The sequence below is a fragment of the Lycorma delicatula genome, chromosome 5, assembly GCF_047948215.1.
Source record: "Lycorma delicatula isolate Av1 chromosome 5, ASM4794821v1, whole genome shotgun sequence".
Classification (NCBI taxonomy): domain Eukaryota; kingdom Metazoa; phylum Arthropoda; class Insecta; order Hemiptera; family Fulgoridae; genus Lycorma; species Lycorma delicatula.
The window spans coordinates 66,157,213-66,180,674 of NC_134459.1; the positions used below are offsets into that span (position 1 = coordinate 66,157,213).

At 29.2% G+C, this 23,462-nt stretch overlaps 1 protein-coding gene across 3 annotated transcripts in view; it reads left to right on the top strand.

Moving 5' to 3' along the window:
• LOC142325050 (WD repeat-containing protein 20) overlaps positions 1-23,462 on the top strand; it is a 65,386-nt gene that overhangs the window by 5,959 nt on the left and 35,965 nt on the right. Inside the window, exon 1 of one of the 3 annotated variants that reach the window (XM_075366337.1) lies at positions 2,233-2,267. The exons of the other annotated variants lie outside the window; for them this stretch is intronic. The gene's annotated coding sequence lies outside the window, so the exon portion shown is untranslated. Of the gene's footprint in view, positions 1-2,232; positions 2,268-23,462 lie in introns of those variants that run through there. 3 annotated transcript variants of the gene reach the window in all.

Sequence of the window (23,462 nt, forward strand, 5' to 3'; positions counted from 1 at the left end):
CCCATGATTTCCAGTGAAGTGCACAAATAAAGGAACATTTTATTTTATAATATCAGAAATAATCTGTTTATTTACAGTAAAAAATAAATTTGTTGTTTGCTGAGTTTTTTGGCATTCTATAACTGAGGATTTGCCTCAATTTACTTGATTTGTTCAGTTTTTATAAGTAAAAAATTTTAATTATATATTTTATGTTACGTTTGAAATTTTTGCGAGGTTAATTTTTAATTAAAAGCCAGCTGTGAAACTTTTGATATACTTTGTATTCTGTAATACAATAACTTTATGACAAATTCTAATTATTGGCTTGAGGTAGCATGTAATAATTTTTAATTAAGACATACTTTAGTGTTTTATTGTTTTTGTAATTTTGTACTTATCAGCATATTAAAGCAATTCCATTGTCTTAATCATTGTATAAATGCAATTTCTATTTAATTATTTCAAGGTTGAAATGAAAATTGCTGAATGCACAGAAAATATTTACAAATGATTGTATTGTATAGGGTTTTGCAAATATCATATCAGATTATTATTTTACTTGTGGCTGGTCTTATCATGCTGAGAAACTCGGACAGCTAAATTGAACCAGTGTGATTACTTACTAATAAAATAAAGTGGCTTGATTATAAAATAGTATTCTATGGATTTTCCTGGTTTACAACAGAACCTTTTTTGTTATAAAATAACTGGTACATGCCAATGACATATGGCATAAATGAACAGCTCACTTTTTATTCCTTTATTTGTTGAACCCATTGTTTCTTAATTTTGTCACTTTAAGTGTGTTATGACTAATGTCACTTTTTTTGCACTTTAATAGAAAAGGGCTTTGGGTTCAAAGCATTGGGTTCCACTTCACTGAAATAATGGGATTTGCTTACTACTAACTCCAAACTGATGAAAAAACATCTTCCATTTGAATTGCTCAATTGTTTAATCTGCGCAGTGGGGCCATTCATTGTCGTGCAGAAGAACAATGCTCTGTGAGCAAAGAAGTTCATCAAAACAGACATTGCATCCTTTGCCTCTGCATGTCAACATAAACTGTCAGTGTTATATTGATTTTAGGTTCCTTGAATTCTGTCAGAAATATTACCTTACCAATCTAGTAGTTATAATTTAATGATTCAATGGTGTTTACTTCAATTTACTCCTTCATTTGTTTATTTTTAATTTACCTCATACTCATTTTATGTGCAGACATTCCTCTCTAAATTTCTGGAAGTGATTTCTCAATGTTATCAGCCATAACAGTATTACTGTTATCACAGCATAATCATAAATGGATCTCAGGAGCAGTATGATTGTTTGCAATGTTCATGTTACATTCTTCATGATAGGTGGAAGTGAAAATGGCAGGTTCAGTATTATATTACCTTTTCTTTGCTGCATACTGAACAAATTTAGATTTGTTGGCAGTAATGAAATTATATATTGCTATTGGCTACTGTAATGAACTAGATTATTGAGGAATTTATTTTTTTATTCATCTGTTGTTTGAATTTAATGCTATTCATTCTATTTGATTTTGTGCTAATTGGTTAATTTCAGCATATTAATTCTTTCTACATTCTCAATAATCTATTCTGTGAGTTCCATATTTCAGTCTTTCTCTTTCTCTTTAGATGGTCATATTTTTTACATCTCTTCTAAAACTTTTACTAGACTTGATTAACAAGATTCTGGCTTAAATAGATTTCATTTCATCTTTCCATCACATTTCATAATCTTCTCTTGTCATTACTTATTTTCAAATTTCTCTCCCTTATTTTTGTTATCAAACTTCTTTCCTCGTAATATCATACCATTAGAGGTTTTTGTAACTCATAGTTTCTTCAAAAAAAAAATTAAATATTTTTGTCAGTTTCCTTGAGCAATTACTCCATTTTTAAATTAGATTTTCTATCCCTGTATTGCTTTTAAATATATGTTTAAAGTAATACGGACAGACCTATTTTTGAATCAGAGTTAGCCTTCACCAACACTTAGCAAGGCTGCTTGATCTTTGTGCTGATCATGTATTTATCTTCTTTCCTTATTTCATTGTAATTCTATTTTAAAATCATTTTATTCTTTTCTGCATTGTAAATTCCTTCTCAATATTTACCAATGCCATGTAAATGACTGTTATTTTGAAGCTTACTTTCTAAGATTAGTCTTATGTTGCAGAATTGATTCCTATCCATATTCTTTCTGAAGTGACATATTCATCATCATCCAGTCTACCTTCTGCCACACGTTCTATTCATCTTTAAACTATCCTAGTGAGCATTTTTTATGCATGATGTATTAAAACTTATTGCATAGTGATTCTCACCTGTCTGTTACTGTTTTCTTTGGTTTGGCAACAATTATTTTTCTAAGATCTGGGGTTACTCTTTCAGTTTCATAAATTGTACATACCAATCTGTAGTGTATATTCTGTTCTGTTTCTAAAAAAAAAAATAATTGTAATACATCATTTTTTTACACTTATATTGTTTTTAAATTATATATACAGTTTATTGGTTTTATCATCTTTAGAATTTGTTGACCCTCTATCAATAAATCTTTTGTTATTCATTATTTTCTCCTAAAATTCCCATTCTTATTTTAATCATTCCTTTTTTTTTTAATCTATCCATTTATTTTTAACTGAATCTTCTTTAGCAATAATTTATATTGCTGTGCCCGTGATTTGTTCAGGTACTGTCACCTCATTATTCTCTATTAGTTTCATCTGTGTCCCAATTCTTTGTTTTTAATTTTTTTCTTAATTTTCTTCATCTTCATCTTGCATTTTATAACAGCAAGATTGTAGTCAGAATCAGTGTTCAGTTTTTCAGTATATTACTCAGATTTTTATTTACTTTTGAAATTTTCCTAATTATCGCATAATCTATCTCTATATCTTCTGGTCTTATCCATATTCACCTTTTTTATGATTTTTTAAAGGATTTTTTTTTAAATTTGCAAAGTCTAGTTTTGAAATGATTTATTTCTTTGACTACTTCACTGACCTTGGAGAGTTGTTCAGACAACCTTTGTTACTTGGGGAGTTTTTCCTTTTTGTTTCTCTCATACAATGGCATTCCAGTGATTGTGATTCCTTATACATTTGATGAGATATATAAAATATATTATTATGTGCGTATTAGAATAAAAGCTTTATTTATTTACATCTCATTTTTTGCTAACATTTTTTTGAGAATTGTTTGTGCAAAATAATTACTGAAGTTATTTTTTGCTATTTGTGATTAGGCTATATCCAGGTGTTATTGTATAATTTATTGCCTTATTTCTTCTGAGGACCAGAGATTTTGCATTACAGACATTAGGTTTCCTAGTATAAATTTCCTCTTTTTTTTGTAGTTATTGGAGAGGAATAAAGTGTGTAGGGTGTCCGGGCTAAAGGTATCCTAAAATAATGACATATATTTAGAAAACCAGTCATCTCATAAACGTAGCCTCCATCAACAGGAAATGTCTCCTAACATTTGTTCTTTATACTCTCAAGGTCACTGGAATACACATGTCCCGGCAAGCCGACTCAATGCAATTTTAGTAAGAAGTAGTTAGTTGAGATGTGGACCCCACAACAGAAGTTTCAGTGCATGCTTTAGTTAGCGGACTTTCAATCAATATAGATGTGTTCAGTGATTTATATGAACTGAATGGAATATCGATCTTTCTATATCCAAACTTTAAGAGAAACTGGGAGCTGATTTCACACACTGGAAATCCTTCAAAAATTGTAGTTAGCGACGAGACTGGATCATGTACATGATGCATTCATTGCCATTCCTGAAAGTCAATTAGTTTGGTTAATTACAAACTGCAAATCCCTTGTTCCACTGTTCATGACATTGTTCATAAGTGGTTCTGTTTGCGAAAGTTCAATTTACAACTTCATCACATTAAACCAGATGATTGCCACCATGATATCATTTTCTGCAGAGGTGATGCACCGTGTCAAAAACAATCATTATTATCTTGATACATTGCTATTTTATGGTGAAGCAGTTTCTGATGTGTGGGGGAGAATTAACAGATACAGTTGTTGAATTTGAGGTACTGAAAACCTGTATACAGTAATAAAAAAGAAAGGAACACACTGAAAGTCATTGTTTGGTTAGAACTACATAAAAATGGCATCATTGTTCTGTTTTTTTTTTCATGAAGCCCACTGTAAGAGGACAAACATACTTTTGTATACTTGAGAACTTTGGTTTTCCTCAGATACCTGCAGGATTCAGTTTCCAACAATATGTTACTCCATCACACTTTCCCCTGATGTTGGATCGGACTCGGAGGTCCAACCACATGGCCACCTAGATCTAGACACACCTTTGGGCTTTTTTCTTGGGGATTTATTAAAATTTGTGTGCAGCAAAGAAAAGTTCAAGATTTGGAAACTTGGGACTATTTAAAATTGAGAATTGTTAAAGCTTGTTAGTCTAATAATGCCACAGGTGCTCCTTAACACCTGGCAAGATAATTGTCTAGATGTCTGCCAAGCTACCAAAGGTGCACACATTTAACTGACTTATCTACATTAAAACTTTGTGAGTTGCTGTGTTTATTAAACAAAAAATTATTGAATTTTATTAACTTGTCCTTTTAATACAAGTAGTTATTTTTGGATACCTTTAGCCTGGACACCCTGTATGAATGTTTTATTATTAAACAAGTCTAGAATGTAGTTTAATTTAAAAAATCTCTTACAAACACACCAAAATGCTATTTCTTTTTATTATAATAAATTATTCAACAAAAAATTAAAGATCATAATAAAAATATATCACTACCTGTGACATTTTTAAAATTAATTGTACTGATTATAAACAAATATAATTAATAATATTGGTAAAAGTAACCAAGATTTTTAGAGTTTACAAAAATAAAACATTTTTCAAATGTCGGTATCTCATACAATAACAAGAGTAAAAAATAATTTAGAAACAGAAAAAATAGTAATATAAACTTGATGTGTAAAAAAAAAATATTTAATTTAGTAGTACAAATATTAACACACAAGTAAACAGGTAAATTTTTATTATGATCAATTTAAACTGACATAACATTTTAATAGTAACTGATCAATATTCAATTTAGTTGATCATGACAAGTAGTTTCTTTGCGCAATGATGGTAATTCATTACCAGGTATATATTACTGTTTGTGAATCCATTGAAAAACATTTTTTTTTGTAAATTGTTTGTATTAAACTTTCTTTTTTGGTGTATTGACAATGATTTTTTTGTTTTACACATGTATATTTATTTATAAACTAACTATACTATATATATATAGCACCTATAAAGTAACTTGTCCTGACTGACTGATTCATCAATGCCCATTAAAAACTACTAAAGATAAATTGAAGAAAATTTGTAACATGTTCTTCCTACGGTGTAATAGTACATTAAGAAAGGATTTTTTGAAATTCTAAGTTTAGATGGTTAAAATGGAGTAACAATAAAATTTACAATTTTTTTAATTTCTTGATAACAACTGAAGATATCAACTTGATTTTTAATGTGTGTATTCTTTATATGAATATCTAACATCTAATTCAAGATTTTTTGAAATTCCAATTTTTAAAAAGTTAAAATGGATTTTAAATTCTTCTTGAAACCCGACCATTTTTATTTTTTGGAACAAATATAGATATCAACTTTATTTTTGGTGTGTGTAATTTTCATGTAAATATCTAAAAACAAATTTCTACATTTTTTAAAATTCTACCTTGAAAAGGGTGAAGAAAGGTAAAAAAATTTGGAATTATGATGCAAATTTTCCCCATTTCTGACTGTACTAAACAAGATGTTCTCTAAATTGTGGCTTGCAAATATTCTTCAGATAAATATAAAGACCATTTTCAAGTTTTTTGAATTTTGATTTTTTAAGGGGTGCGATTGTGTACAGCATGGTGGCTCAACCAACACAGTTATTGTTACTGTATGTGCACCACAAATTGCTGCACCTGCCTCTGGTTACTTGTCTAAAAAACATAAGATAAAAATAGTTAAAAAATTAAAAAAAAAAAAGAAATGAAGTGTGGTCACAGATCGTGGTGTTTGTCAGCTAATGTTAAGAACAAACATTTTGTATTTTATCCAGTTAACCCAGATAAAATACATTTTTATATAACAAAGTACAGTTAACTAGTTTTACAAATATTTTTAAGATGGTAGCCGACTGTTTTAAAATGCATATTCTTAGATCACTCAGTGTTTTGTGGTATCCTGTATTGACCAAGCTGTTGCTGTGAAAAAATTACGATTCTGATATTTTTTATAAATTGAACAGGTTTTAATTTTTATTTATCATTATTATTCTCATAAGTATGAGTTTTGGACAGCAGGGTCTAGGTCTAAGGGGCAGAGCCCTTTGACTAGATGGGAAGGGCAAGCGAATTGAACTGTGCCTGACTAAATATCCCCTGATATTTAGTCAGGCACTAAATAAGAGATGGGAATTGCAAGTAACCATACAACATGGACAAAGCCGTGCTGGAGATGCTAGAGTCTATATATATATATATATATATGTACCAATTTTTATTATTTATTTATTTATCTTGACGTTTCCTCCTTACTGATGGTAAGTTTTACTTTTTTTATTGGAATTAGATAATGTTAACGTCCTAAGTCACTGATTTCATAATCACAGTTAAAAGAAAATTGTAACTCCAGAGTTCAGTAATTCAAGTGAAACTGTTTTTCTACGTTTGAATTAATCATTACTGTGCAACATTTATTTTTTTGAAAACACTAGTTCTAATTGTAGCATCAGTTCATGAAAATAACAAGTTATCTGGGATCCTATTGATTCTCCATCGACCAAATGTTAGATTTCTGAAGTTATTTTAATTCTATATTTATGTATTTTATTTACTGACGTTAAGTTTTAAATATTAAAAGAGAAGTCCCATTTTCATTTTATTTAAAAAGTAATACTCCCTTCTATAGATCTAATTTCACTTCAGTTGTTGCTCTTGTCTGTTATCCATAAAATTACCAAGATAGTGATAATCAGACCCCAGTGACTAAATATGTATTGGAGGTAATACAGTGCAATGGAAAGTTAAAACGTTTTTACGTAAGTGGACTTTAATTAGGTATCACCTCTGAACAATACTGGTGATAATGCTGATTGTTTATCTAATAAATGGTGTAGGCGATTGTTACTGATTTCTCTAAATTGTAAACATTATTTCTAGTTCCTTGTTGCGTATACAGAAAGTACAGTACGATATAATTAAAATTTTCATTAATTAAACCCTTTCATTAAATAAATGAATAAATTATTCATTAATAAAGTGACTTATTTGTGTTTATCATTTCTACCAATTTCAAATAGCTTCTAAAAAATATAACTCTTGTCAGTTTATGACTTCCTTTTTAACAAATACTGACTGTATTAAATTTATATGAATTTTTTGATACGAGCTCATAATTGTTAGTATTTTTCTCACATTTCTGACTTATATTTACGGGTACTTTACCCTTACACAAACATTTTTCATTTTCTTTTTATGATGATTTTCATCAAGTAAAGGCTTCATTCATCGATTATTTAATTACTATCTAGTAACCGTTCTTGTCTTGAGAAAAATATAGAAAATTAAAGCTTGATTCATTGAACAGCATACAGATGAATACTGTGAGAATACTCATGAATTACAAAGAGAGTTCAGACTGATGAGATAGACATTATAATAGGCTGTGTTTGAAAACATATTACTCTCTTCTATACTTGTAACCTTTTCCTGATTACATCAGTAACTTTATAAACAATCCCTTGTGTTGTGTAGCTTACCTTATCTTTTTTCTTTTTTTTTTAAATCGATGTTAGATTCTTGTCTGCTACAGTCTTTAGTGTTTACATTTATATTTTTATTACAAATGATACCAACTCGTGTGACTTTTGATGCAGATTGTTTTATTACATTATACTTAGTTCTGTGATGGGTAGTAAATTAGATTAAGTAGGTTTTTGAAATTTTATTCAGTGATTATATTTTAGTTTGTTGCATTCATTATGATTTTTTTTTTAAAGCCCTTCATTCTTATTTTAAGAGGGTGCAAAAAACTCTATTTAATTTTTAGATATTATCTAAAGGTAAGAGAAGTTCAAATTTTGGGATCATAATAAATGTAACTTTCAGGAAGGTGTTCATGATTGTAGTCAATCTTTGTAATAGGCAATCAAAATGTTTCAGTTGATCCAGCCACTCCTCGCTTTGGTTCTGTATGGAAACATCTTGCCAGTAATAAACAAACACTGTTTTTAGTTTTTAACATGTAGTTACTTTATTTATTTTTCACCTAGTTTTTTTTTTATGGATTAACCCTGAAATTACATAAATATAAAAAGTCTTCAGATCAATATTTTTAAAATATCAACCGATAATATAAAGTTTATGAAACTGAAAAATATGACTTATACGAAACTTATATGAAAGTCACATGACCTGTCATCTGATAAATTAAATTTTGTAATTTTTAAGATCAAGTATGGGCAAATACATCTTAAAAATAATTTCTTGCAAGTACCATTTGTCTATGATAAATGTAATATGTCTGAAGTACAATAAGCACTAACCAAAATTACTTTCACTGAAAGTAATGATGTTCATAATAGAGCTGATCCCTGTGGTAAACAGAGATGAGGTGATACTTATAGGGTTGATATAGCATTTCAGTGGACTTTGCTTTGATATACATTATATTCAGCTCGGTGAAGAAAGCAGTAGAAACTGCTTCATTCCTCACACTGTTGTTAGGTTCGCCATATGGTTCTTGTTCTCTAAGATGACAAGCGTTTTCAAAAGTGATTGGCTTTTGTTAGTTGACGCGAGGGTGAGAACGGGTTGGTGGATCGACTACAGGCAGGCAAGCATCTTGCTACATGCTATGTCGACGGGGTATACTATCCCCTCTGCTATATTATTATTACTCTCTACCCTACTTCTGACACCCCAAGAAGAATGAATTACTGAGCATTTGTATTTACGGTTTCTAAACTTTGACGACTAATACATAATTGGTGATCCAGAATGTTATCTTTGATATTCTCATTTGTTTCTCCTTACATTTGTAAAAAAACCTATTAATATAAAAATTTACACATGTAATATGATGTTTAGCGTTAAATGTGTAAAATCTTAGGAATCTCTTTTTTTTTTGAAATGTGGCTTTGAGATTTTGAAAAGTGGTTGTGATTTGTGGTATCTTATCATTTTAAATTAGTGGCTTGTGCATTCAGATTAAGTTATTCATGTATACAGCTTCTTGTATATTAATTACTCATTTGTGGATTATTCTTCTTGAAAACAAAATAATTCTAATTGTTCAATTATAGTAGCCATAGCGACCTAATTCGCAAAATCAAAAATTGTTTTTTTTTATCTTACCGTATCTCTAATTACAATTTACAGGTTGCGTATGGTTATAAAGGAAAATCTGTTCCTAATTTTTAGAGTTGTCTAAGAAATTTTTAGTTTAAAACATTTAGGCATAATTTCCAACGAAATCTACATAATAAAATTTTATATTTTTCCAATTTTTGTTTGTTTTTAACATTGGTATATACAATCACCGTGAGGGAAATAATGATTGATTTTAAACATTTTGTTTGAAAAGGTTTGTGTAACCCAGGATTTTATAATTGTTTTGTCTGCTTTTATTTGTCAGTCGAAAACTTTTACCAATAGGACAAATATGATGTACCGTTTTAGGAGTTTGAGTTTAGTTTTCAATAGTAGAATTAAAGTCTTGTAATTAAAATACTTGAGCTTAAATTAACAATAATTTATTTGGATTTTAAACAATAATAATAGTAATATGTATATCAAGTCATTACTTTTAGAATCAATTAGTGTAGTTCCGTAAAAAATAAAACTGTTTCTTTTGTTTATCGATCGACTACACTTGTGAATTACATATTTTCTTATGAATATTACCCCCATTGTATATATTTAAAATGTTTAAATATTTGCTTTAATATAGAAAACACTGCCTCTATATTTCGTGTATTTATATAATCAAAGCCATTACAAAATTAAATGCACCTACCAACGTAATAAAATACATGTACTGAAAAAAGTGTGGTGGTTGCTTGGTATTAGAACCTTTGAGAAAAACTGTAACTCGACGCTATAAAACCTATTAGCTTCGCAAATTATTTTATATTTAGTATTTATTTAAACAATTTACTGTGTACGTTGAAGTAATTACATATAAAAATTCATAAAATTAAGTAATAAGCAGAATTTAGTCATATTTATTTTCTTCTTTAAGATTTATTACTAAATAAATATCGTATTGTATAATTGAATATTTTCGAATTTGACCTATCTCTAAAATATAGGCATAGAGGAAACGAAATTTTTCTTTTATTTTGATACCTACTTGATATAATTTTTAAATATATAAATATGAAGATTGAAATTCTTAGTAATGTTTGTTCTTAAAAAAAACTTTCATTTCGCATATCACACACATCTTGAGTTCTAAAAAGAAAAACAAACCGTTTGACATAAAGTGCTAGAAACTTAAAGATTGCTTAAAAAAATATGAACTAATAAATAAACTTTTTTAAATAATTGTTTTTGGTAGACGCGTTTCTCTCCCACTGTATGCATTCTCATTGATCACTAACACACCTCTTGAATGCTCTTTCCCGGAGTAAGATGTACGTTGAAGTGTCAATTAGGTTTTTCTTATTTAAATTACCCGCTACTCCTTTAGTTATAGAATTATTATATATTTTATAATAAAATTCTTATATTTATCCGCCAAGCAAGTAAATCGCAAAAGTATTTCTACCTGAGAGAAATAAAGACTATAAATTTTCCACAAAATATTCTTAAGAAAGTTTTCAAATTTTATTGCCTCTAGTCTTATCCATCCAGAATTTTGTTATAAACAGAATATAACTTGAAAAGCAGTTACTATAAGAAATAGTAAATGTACAATTCTGTAAATTTCAACTTAAGTCGATTCTAAATTAAAAATAAAATTACAAATACTTACTCGTAACTTGGTGCCCACTCAGAATTTGAGAAGCATTATTTTTATTTCTTTTGCTCTTAGTAGGGTTTTTAAGGCTTGTTTCGTTTTTTTAACATTTAAAAATTATTTTTTTTTATTTAAAATTTGGAAATATCTACAAAAAAACGTAGCCTGTTTATAAAAAAGAATCGTTCGAAAGGAACGCAGATGTGTGGACTTGCCTTTTGATAAAAATAAGAAAAGAAATCCAGAGGAATTACTAAATATACTGCCACCAAGAGTAGCTTAAGACTTGTCTGGAATGCGAGAATTTTTTATTACCAATTAATGCATTCCGATTAATTTTCTGGTAGTTTGGTGTGAAAACATTTCAGGATGACGTTAGTTCTAATGTTATTATCCTATGACAACCCAATATTAATCAGTAATAACGACGAAAGAAAAATGTACTCAGGTTGTTTATGAAGACACTAATATTTTGTTTAAAAAATCTTGTTAATGTGGAAGAAATGTATAAGTATAACGTTACCGTCAAAAGGAGAGAGAAATTAGGTCAATTTCCTTTTCTTGAAATAGGCAAAGAAAAAATTTCCGTTTCATGATTACAAAACGTTTATCCCTTCACTATTGTTTTATAAAATTATATTTAAAAAAAAAACATCTAATTTTTGGTTTAATATTTTTTCTTTCAGATAAACCAAATGACTACGATTTTTGTTCTGATCTGAATGAACGATCAAATTGAAATTGAAATAAAAATTTTAAAGTTAAAATAATCACCTGTTATTTACTGAGCGTTCTCCTTGTTTTTATTTTGTTTTTCATTCTTATCTTTTCGAGCAGGAGGAGAAATTTAAAAAAATTAAAAATATGTAGTTTGACCTTTATGATTATTTTAACTTGAGAAAACGAATATTAGTTATAAAAGCTTCTTCTTTTTAAAGATACTTATTTCTAAATTCGTTTTAATAAAACAACAGGTTACGTTAATAGACTGTTTTATGTTGTAATTTGCAAAAGGAAGGATGTAAATTGGTTTAATTTTATGGTCGTAGGCTTAAAAAATATTGCGATTTTATAATTATTAATTATAATTTCTAAAATTATGTTTAAAATAATCTTAATCTATTTAAAAGTAATAATCGGTTTTTACATCCTAAGTGTTGCTTGCGTATATTTCTTTTTACATATACGTGTATATGATACGTGGCGTGTCATAATTTATGTATGCATATAGATAATAAATCCTATCTATATGCTTATTATTGAAGAATACTTTAATTAATTCTTCGATAAATTAATTCATTTAGTTTTGCATTATCTACTTTGTTCATTATTTAATCTTACCCGTTGTACATTTTTGGAATCTTGTGAACAATTTGTTTTTTTTTCTTTTACAATAACTGTTCTGTTAATTCACTAAAACGTGTCTCATAATGTTTTCTATATTCTAAGAATTTTGTTGTATTAGGCCGTATTTTGTATTGTGCGAAATATCGTGATAATTTATTTTCGAGAATCCTTTACAAAAAAATTAAAACAACTTTTTCATTTCAATGCATGCAAAATACCTTTTTAAATATATCAGGTTTAACTCTGTTTAATGAATAAAACTTAAAAAAAAACAGTAAAGTTAAAAAAATAATTGTAACTTGTAGAAATTAATATCTAATTTTTTTTTATTTTACACTTCGTTATTAGCCATAACAAGAAAATACTGTACAATAGTGAGATTTTTTACTACCCTATTACTAATACGAATAACCTAACAACTAGTAATATATTTTTTTAAAAGGAATTCTATAGAAATTTTGTTTTGTTAAATGTCTACAATTTACTTGTAGGTGGGAGATTTACTTGTTCAGTTTTATTCTGGCCGACATCCTGTAACAGTTGCCGAGATCGGCTTCGTAGAGATATGATAAGAAAGGTATAACAGAACAATCGCTCCCCAAATATGATTTTTTCGTGTCTCTTATTTGCTTCACGCATTATGTTATAGGTTATGTCAGTATCATGGAATATTTAATCGTGTATTACTGCACTGTTGATAAGTTTCTCATTAATACCTTAAAAGTTTTGTATATGTTAGATATCATTTTAAATCATTCTTGGAAAATTAAGAAGTGTTTATAAAAGAATATTTTTTTTTATTTCATTAGTCTTAAAAAGAAAAGTTTAACCTTGAGGGAAATTTGAAATTTCTATTCCAGTTATAAAAATTAATTAATATAATTCCCAAACTTCCCGAAAAAAAGTACCTGTTCAGAAATTTACTGATAATGTGCCTGCTTACTTTTCTTTATTAAAAAATATTTGTTATACTTAAAACAATTAATATATCTTAGACAACAATACATTTGTGTATCAGGAAAAGGTCAAAATTTTGTAAGAATTGGGACCATGGACAAAGGTGTAATAATATATCGGTGGTGTAGATGCTATAACGTATTTTATCATAAAAGTGATATGCACTCAGATTTTCTTAGTTAGCTCTACAACTTTGATATTTTGTGTATTTGTAAAAATATTTTCCAAGCAGGAAGTCTGTTTGCAGATTAATTGAAAGAAAGAAAGAAATGTTTTAAAAGGTTTTTCTCTTGAAAAAATGGTTCTATTACACTTAAAGAGGTATCACATCTACGAGAGGTTATCTCTAAAATAAAGACCGTTTCATTGTAAATAAAATTTTTTCTGAAAACATTTTTTATATTTCTTAAACTAAACACCTTATACTACTTCTCTATATAATCGCTACATGAATTAAGACATTTATCGTAGTTATACACCAGCTTCAATATACCCTCGTCGTATTCTTCTGCAGCCAGTCCATTTAGCCACTGATTAACAGCATTTTTAAGTTCATCGTCACCCGCGAATTACTTACCTTTAAAAAATTCTTTCAATTTCTCAAACAAATGGTAATCAGAAGGAGCGAAGTCCGGACTATAAGGTGGATGATCGTAAATTTCCCATCTAAATGTTCTAAGTAAATCACGTGTCAGACTCGCAACATGTGGACGTGCATTATTGTGCAGCAGGGCCTGTTTCTTCGAATCACTGGCTTCTGACATTTCCTCTGGAATACCCTACAAAGTGAAACTACCTAAATCTCACTGTGTCTACTATTACTACTAAATATGGGTAAGCCCAAAAACATGACAACTGCCCGCAGCGAGCTACAGTCAGCTGGAGGCCTATAAATCAATCCCCCTATCGCTCAGCTCTTCTTAGCCACTACTGGATCAATCTCGAAAATACCTGTTCCAGGAAGCAATTACAAAACCTAGGATTACGGCCTGTACCCAAAGGGTGTAGGCAGGATTAGGGTTTCGACTAGATTTAACTAGGCCAAATCCTTGCTTATAACTAGGTACTAACAAGCAGCAGTCACACTTTTGCCATGTACCCTTCAGAACCAGAACAAATAAGTTTTGAAGGGTCCTGAATGAGGTGGGTGTGCATCAGATCTAACCTTAGTACCAAACTCTGCAAAGAAAAGCAAATAATAATTTGTATGTTCTATTAAGACACAGTTGTTGCAAAAACTTGAGTTGACAAATAATCCAACACTAGTGGGATACCCACTCTATCACTAGCTCAAGTTATAGCCAGAAACAAGCTCAATGGAACAGCAACTTTGGATGCTTCAGAAGAATCAAAGTAAGTGGAAAGATACAGAGGATGCAATTTTAAAAGTGATTGACATCGTTATTAACTCCTATTCTGTGTGTGCCCTGACTATATTTTTGGATATATCCAGGGCATTTAACAACTTATGGTGCCTTCTGCCTTGTGTCAGTTAACGACGGTGAGCATGTACGTGTTATGAGACCAGGGTGCTACAAAGTTACTTTTGTAACCAATATGTAGTGCTTCATGATGATGGCATTGAGGTGAGTAATAAGATGCTGTGCAAGGGTGGTATTCCCCAAGGTAGTGTGCTGGGCCCTCTGCTTTGGTTTGAGGAGTTAAACTCTCATGTGGTTGAGGTTGCCCAGTGAATGTCATGTCATTGCTTATGTCGATAATGGGCTTCTGCTGGTCAAAGGAGACTGGTGGAAGAGATCGAATTCCGGGCAGCTGATGCTTGTAGAGTACTGGAAGTGTAGAGTAATCAACACAAAATGGTATCTAACCCTGAGAAGACCATAATGGTGCTGAAGGGCCACTTCATGGCGAGCCCGTGTTTCAATGACCGACCATCCTATTTGTTATGTCTCGTTGCAACGGTATTGGTAGTACTCCTTGATGAAAATTTCAGATTCAAGGAGCACTTTCAAAGTGTCGCTAAGAAGTCTGTGAAGAATTCTTCAGTATTTATAAGGCATCCTAATTGGGGTCTAAATTTTAAAACAATGAAAATTTTATATAAAGGTGTATGCGAGGCGATTATGTGTTATGCAGCACCTGTTTGCCCAAACAGAATGAAGTATAAAGGCTACCACGATATTCTGTTGACTCAGCATCTCCTGTTACTGTGATGGGGGGGCTATAGGACTATTTCATGTGAGGCAGTTCTAGTTATCATGGATGTTAAAGCAATTGATGCCCTTGCGTCTGAACGTCAGTTACATTACGCTGTGAAAAAGTAAACTGACTGCTCAGCATATTAGGGAAGTGGAGAAGGAAGGTTTTTGTATTTGGCAGGACAGGTGGGATGAGATGGCAGATGGGCGGTATACACATCGTCTCCTTCCAGATATGAGGGTGTTGAGAGTTGCCTCATGGATCTTCCCAAACTGGCATGTGACTCAGTACTTTCAGGGCATTGGCGCGTTTTGGGACAGGCAATTTGCCTTGACCGACTCGGATCAGTTTCCTAAATGCTTAATATCATATGATGCATATCATGTGTTGTAAATCTGTTCAAAATATGAGTTTAGGCATGCAGAGGTGGTCAGGTAGCTTGAGAGTATTGGTTTGAATCTGGATCTGCAGGCTAACTGGAAAGTTAGAGATGAATGGCACATTGTTGAAATATTTTTAAGGTTTTTGGCATTCAAAAGGATTGTAGAGTATGTTTAGTATAGAATAGTAGCATGGGTGGCTGGCTAGGAACCCATTTCTGCCAGGGTAGGTGCATTCAGCTGTTGTACTCGGTTGTTTGTTATATTTGTGTTAATTGATAATTTTGGTTGCTCTAGTATGGAAGGTCAAAATTGTGATGATTTACAATTTTTCAGGGTATGAGATTAGTTTTCTTTTTTTATTTGGGTTAGGTGAGTTTGAATAATATCTTTTGTTAGTTGATGGGTTTTGTTAAAATGTCTTTTCGAGGCATTTGCATTAGTGCCATCCTAATAGAAGAGGCCACATACTGATGACTGAAATATGTAATCAGGTATTGAGAGTCAAGAATATGACCTCTGATAAATCCCATCAAGGCAAGGAACAGAAGGGGGGGGGGGATTGTGGTGACTGGGATCGTCACAAGGCAGATGTCTTTCCATACGGAGTCAGGATGGATGGATGTTGGTAACCTTAAATGCAGCTGGTTTGATGCACATCAAATGTGATAATTTAGTAATCTGTATAATATGATTTAATTTTTCAAATCTTGTGCAACATGTTTATTTGGGGGGTCTGTTGACTGAATCACCTCTTGTTTAGGAGTAAAATTGTAGTGTTTGTAATCTCTGTGTCGTGTAGCTATGATTTTTGTAATTAGATTCAATAGAAAAGTGACTAGGTAAGAGTATAAAGAATCCAATGGTGATAAAAGTAGGCCAATCAGTTGATTTAGTTTTAGGTTGTTGGCTTCAAAATCAGTTTCTTTTGAATTCAATTCCTGACAGTAGCTCAAAATTTTCTACCTCTATCATTCAAACATTTCATCTTCCTTGTGAAGTATGTTGTGTAATATCGTAACAGTAAAAATAAAATAAATGTGACAAATCCAGTATGTGTTCAACAATCAACCATCCCGTAGCATCAAAGACATGGAGAAAAGTGCATAGAATAGGCCTCTTTTCTGCTCTAATAGTGGTAATATGACTGATGATAAGGAGTAGAATGTTTCTGTGAATGAATATTAAATTGTATGTAGATATATCATAGTGTGTAATGAATTAGACAATAAAATTATCAATTTTCTCATTTTTCAAATGTCTTATAGGATATTTTAAACTATAAAACATCTTGTTGGTTAAAAATAAAACTCATACTTTTTTTAAATTTGGTTATACTTGTTTAACTCATTGTCAGTGTGTCAATTTTATTGTACTTTTTTGCTTTAAAAATGCAAAAGTATCTTAGTTTTATGATTATTTTCTTTTTATCTTATAAAATTTTGTTTTTGTGAATTGTATATTTCGCATTGAAATATACAATTCAAATTCATATTCATTTAAATATGAATTCATATTCATACAGAATCACATTATGATAATGTAATTATAATGTGATAATTATTATGTTAACAAATGATGAGCAATGATTACAATCTGTGACCTCCTAGTAAGTTAATAATTTTTTATAGTTTATGTAATTTAACTAAAACAGAAATAAAATTATGAAGAAATAGTTTTATAATTCAGATTAATGCAGTGTGTTACATATTTGGTTAGCTAAATTAGGTAGCTTAATGTAACAACCGAGTTGATTATTGAGGGTAGAAATCATATATTTCAGATTGTGGTGCCTAGAAAGGTGCAAGTCAAGTTTTTTCTGATGGTGAAATAAAAATGTATTAGTGATTTCTATGGATGCAATAAAACTTGATTCACACAGTGACAATAATTAAGTTCCTTGCCACTATATAGAACTAATTTACTAGTTTTTGAATCGGTAATACAGTGGTTTCCATCTCATTTTAGTTGTGTTTTGGAATTGTTTTCAGTTTTTTTTAATTGTATATGTTGTATTTTATATATTTTAATATGATAGAACAATAAATTATTCAATTATTAGTTGTACTATAGATTTGGTAGGCCGTTTACTGATGAGCAACTCATTTTTAGATAGTTGTATTTATTGATTAATGTTATATTGATTAATGTTTATTGATAAATGTTCTCTGATTCTCTGAAAATTCTTTGCTAATTTCTTGTAAGTTTTGTTTAATTATGTTGTACATGATCTCTGTGATTGTAAAAATGTATATTTATTGTTGAACAACATAATGAAAATGATAACACTTGAAAATTATTAAAAAGAAAGCCGCTTTTAAAATTTCAGGGACTTGATTGTTTTTTTAGTCTATTTGTTCTTCCTGAGTAATTTTGAAACCAGTTAGCAGTACCTTCTTAAGTGGAATTAGTGGTCGATTTTAAAAGGATTAGAAACCCTTTAGTATATTTGATGTAATTTTTTTAATTATTCTTTTTAAGTGTGGTTTACTATAATTTATACCAAATATTAAATGAACAAAAAAATTTGGATTGAACATATTTAATTAAATGAGGGTTTAAATAACTTTTGAAGACAGCCGTTAATAATAATAATACTACCGTAACTCATTGAGGTGTTGTTCGCTGGCAGTTAACTCCAAAAGGTTATTTGTTAGAAAAATTCCATGTAATTTAAAAGAAAGTCATTTATAATTTTTAATAATTTTATTACTATTTATTTACTACCTATAAAGTATTCTATTATGAGATTAGTTAATCTTACTGATCTGCATCTACATTAAAAGTATTTCATCCATAATTATGTGTTTTAACACCAGAAACAATTAACAATTACCAGTGAAAAAAAACTTAATTCCTGTGGCTGTTATTTAGTAATACGTAGCCTGAATACTGAGAAAGTTAAAGAAACAAAGAAAAATATTCAGTTATAATCATTATTTTACTTTTTTTTCTGAAATAACAAATTATCATGTAATGTAGGTGTACTAGGAAATTTGATTAATTTATTTCTCCCTCAAACGATTACATCAAGGAAATTAAATATTAAGATTCCAATTTTACAAGTTTTGAAAGTAAACATCAACTGATGAATATATAAATTTCATGTGCTTGCAGTGTGCAGATATTTTTAAATAACTACTCAGTGTTTTGGATAGTTATCAGATCTGATGGTTATTCAAAATAAGCAGTTCTGAGAAAACATTGAAAATAATTTTACTGTAATAAGTATTTATAATTGGTAAATATCTTTAACAAAATTTTATTTTTTGTACTCTGATGCAAGAAATTTTTTTTAAGAATATTCAAAAGAAAAAAATAATAGTTAATTAATGTAATGTTATTAATTGTAATGTTTTTTAAGTGATGTTATTTTAATTTTTAATTGTTTATTTTGTATTATATAAATTATAGATCAATCTGTGGTACACATAATTTACTGTTGAAGTATGTTTAATTATTAATATAAAAACATCTTTATTACACTTTAATCTTAATAATATAAATTAAAATGTTATAAAATTTTATCACTTATTCTTTTAGTTTTTTTTTAATTTGTTATATTTTCATAACTGTATGTTGTAATCCATAGACGGTCTATCATATTTCATTTACACTTAAATCCATGTATATAGTGTAAGGAAATGTAAAAAAGTACTGTTATGTATCTGTGTTAACAGAAAAAAAAAACAATGTTATCTAAAGTATAGAAAATTTTTCTAAAATCTATTCTCTCTATTTATAATTGATATAAAGTGCTTTGTAAATAATTCTGTTTTTTTTTAGATGTAGGAAAATTAATTTTACAATTTTGTGTGTGTGTTTTAGTGTGTGTTATATTTTATTTAAAATAATGATAAATGTTCATTAAAGAAGTATTTATTTTCTTGGTTTGATAGCTGTACATTGTATGATATAAAGGAAAATATGATCAAATTTTGTGTGTCAGGGTTTTCACAGATTTCATGACATCCATCCCAACAAAAAAGAATGTTAGTATTAAATAATTGTGGAAGGATTGTTTATATATGTATGTATGTTGGTGTGATTTTTGTTTGATATCTCCAGACTGAATAGACCGATTTGGATGAGATTTTGCACAATGATTTCTGTACATGGGGCATTAAGCCATTTAATTTTGGTCACAATTGATCAAGGGGGCAAGAAGGTATGGACTGGACCTTAAGGTTCCCATTTTTCTCAAAATTTTGCCCAAAGATAAATTGTTCTCATAGTTTAATGTCCCATGGTAAACTCAGATAATGTTTTAGTCTTATTCTAGCCCGCCCTGTTTTATAGAAAAATAAAACAATTTCTCAACTCATTCACATTTTTTTATACCAATTAGATGAATTCATTACATTATTATATCACTTTGGTTATATGTGTGGGCAATTTCATTCAGGGGTGGAAGATAAGAAGCCTATTTTTTTTTAGTTATGGTTTTGGTTGAATCTTCAGACTGAATTAACCAATTTTTATGGAAATTTATATGATCGAGTATTGAATATAGTCATTGAAGAAATCTAATCTTTGTTACAATTAGTCAAGGGAGTGAGGAGATAGGTCCCATATTCTAAAAATGTTACTCTAAGAGTAGAGTAGTTATTTTAACATTATTCTGTACTTGCATTCTTACATACTTTGTTCTCTCTAAGTATTAATTTATCAGAGGTAAAGTCCTCAATAGTCTGATCATAACTTGCTGATGAAGCTGAGAAAATTATACAAGTTTTGCGACTTTTTACTTTCTTGTACAAAGTAAAGGAAGTATTATGATCGCGAAAAATGTCAGTTTTCAGATTTCAACAGAAATATTTATTTTGACCATCCCTGAATCCATTTTGACTAATTTCGGCGTGACGTCTGTATGTAGGGTATGTATCTTGCATAACTCAAAAACGATTAGCCATAGAATGTTGAAATTTTGGATTTAGGACTCTTGTAACATCTAGTTGTGCACCTAGTTGATTGCAATTGACTGGATCAAAAGTGTCCAAAAAAATTTGGATTTTGGACTTGTTCTTAACTGCAGTAAACAGCTCTCATTGAGAGCTTTTCAACGATACATCATAAGTAGTATTTATTTTTATTGGTTCCAGATTATAGCCAAATAAAATTTTAATTAATGAAATATTTGGATCTTACAAGGAGAAGGCACATCGGTTCAAATGGGACTTCATTTCCTTTTTCTTTTTCTTTTTTTTTTCACTTCAAGTATATTAATTTGTTAATAATTATTAATTTCTGAGTGTAAAAAATATGTACAATAAATAATAATAATTCAATAACAATAAAAAAAATGAAAAAATCAGAAGTTGTTAGTGAAATAAAATTTTATGTACTTTAAAAATGTGTATCTATAATTTAATAGGTGTACAAGAAAGTCATATGGTGTCCGCATCATCTGGTGAAACATTGATTATTTTTATTTACGCATTTGTTTCGATCTACTTAATAATAAATATAACTACAAAATTTAGTAACCTGTTTTGTTTTTGTTTTCATTTTATTGGTGGTTACATCATTAATAATTTAAAAAACAATATTAGATACATATAAGACTTACATTTATTTATTACAGTAATAAAGGGATTTTTACTCTAACCTAATATTTCAGGTAAGATTGTTGAACTAATAATTGTATAAATATTTTATGTTAATAAAAACTAATATTTTAGCAGTTGTGTTACTGTCCACTTTTATTACAGAATTGGAGCATTGTATCTCGCTTTCAAATGAAATAAGTTTAAATGAAGTACAGTAAGATGTGTATGTAATTTAATTGGCATACAAGGAAGTCATGTGATGTGTCCACATCAGATTTTTTAAAAATATTATTAAAATCTACTAAAAACGTTTTTGATAGTTACATGATTGATAATAGTTTATTTAATAATTTTAAAAAGCCCATGAAAGGAGACAGTCAATTTTATTTTTATAATATTTTTATTATTAATCCTCTTAGAGGATATAAGAGTATTAATCATCAAAGTTTAGAAAACATAAAATTATAGATATGTATTAGTTCTACTTGGATGTTTGAAGTAGTGTTTGCACTATTAATAGTACAGTAGAGGGGATAGTCTACTGTGACAGAATATTGTAGGTTGCAAGAAACCAATCACTTTGTTGCAATCTGTTAATATCATTAAGGTGGATAATAAAGGGAAACAGACACATTTACTGTATATTATGCTTACTTTCGCTTGTAGTATTTGCTTGTGTTGTATTCCTCACATCTCTCCACTGTTCTACCAATCCATCCCTACTCTACACATAAACTGAGCTTTCTAAACTTCGATGAGCAATCAATTTTTATCTCACAGTAATGTAGGAAGTAAAATTTTAAAAACTTCACCTCGTAATTTTTTTTCTTGAAAAAGCTTAGCGTATAAAATTTGAATGCTGCATCTTCTACACAAAGCAGATGATTAAATTTATTGTCTTGAGGGACAATGAGGATGAAAAATTACCTTTTCGTTTTTTCCCAGGTGTGGAAGTAGCCATTCTTAAAATTGCACCAAATAATTTCAGCACTCTAATAGAGAAGAATTTAAAAAAACTATGGAATAAAAAATAGAATTCAAAATTCCCAAAATGTAATTAAACTTTAGTTTACTTTGTAGGATGCACCCAATACTTGTACATTTATTTTTGGGTTTTATATTAATAATGTTGCAAACAAGTAAGTCCCCAGTAAAATTCCAAATGGCGTCTTTACACAATTTCTAAATGAGTTTATAAGTTGCCTGGAAGTATTTATTGTACTCTTGGCTTATGAGCCTCCACTGCATGGGAGTATATTATAATACAATGTGATTGATGTTACTATTCAGCTTCTATTATCCTCTGTGTAATGAAACTTGCACAAACTTTCACTGCGTCCCTAAACATATAGGTTTGAATCCTATCAATACTCTGTTATTTTTCACTGTTATCCCTCATTTACTGAAATTGTAAATCAACTCCATTGATAGTGCTTACAAAAAAAATTTATTAAAATCTTATTAGTAAATTTAAGATTAGTTATAAAAAATATAATTATCAAGTTTGTTCAGGTTATTTTAGTTCAAATTAAATAAATAATTTAATAGCTGTATCATTTTTTTTTAAGTCACATTTAATAAATGTGAATTAATATTTTTGTATTGTTTGCATGTTGTGAACGTCATTATTATTTAATTGAAAGTTTGTTTTAACAGAGATAATTATTTTAATTTAAATCAAGGTTATTTAGTTTATGTTTGTTGTTATAATTTATATGTGTGTATGAATTTTACTCGCTGGAGGTCTTCACCATAAAACATTTTAGAAACATTTTTTAATTATACATTTAACACTTGCAGCAGGTAGAACTCAATTTTTTGATGATCTATAAATTTAAGAAGTTAGCTAGAAAAAAATTCCTACCAGTTTCTCCATTTTATTGTGCATTCCCCATTTTCAAATATTTTCTCCTAAATTTTTAATAATGCATTCCTTTTTTCAGTAAGAAAAGTGAAATTTAGTAATAGCATAGTACAGTTTTTTTTTTTTGAGAAAAAAATTGTACTCAAAATTTGAACCATTTTGAAGTGAAATCATTTTGTTGTTGGGTTCTAATTAC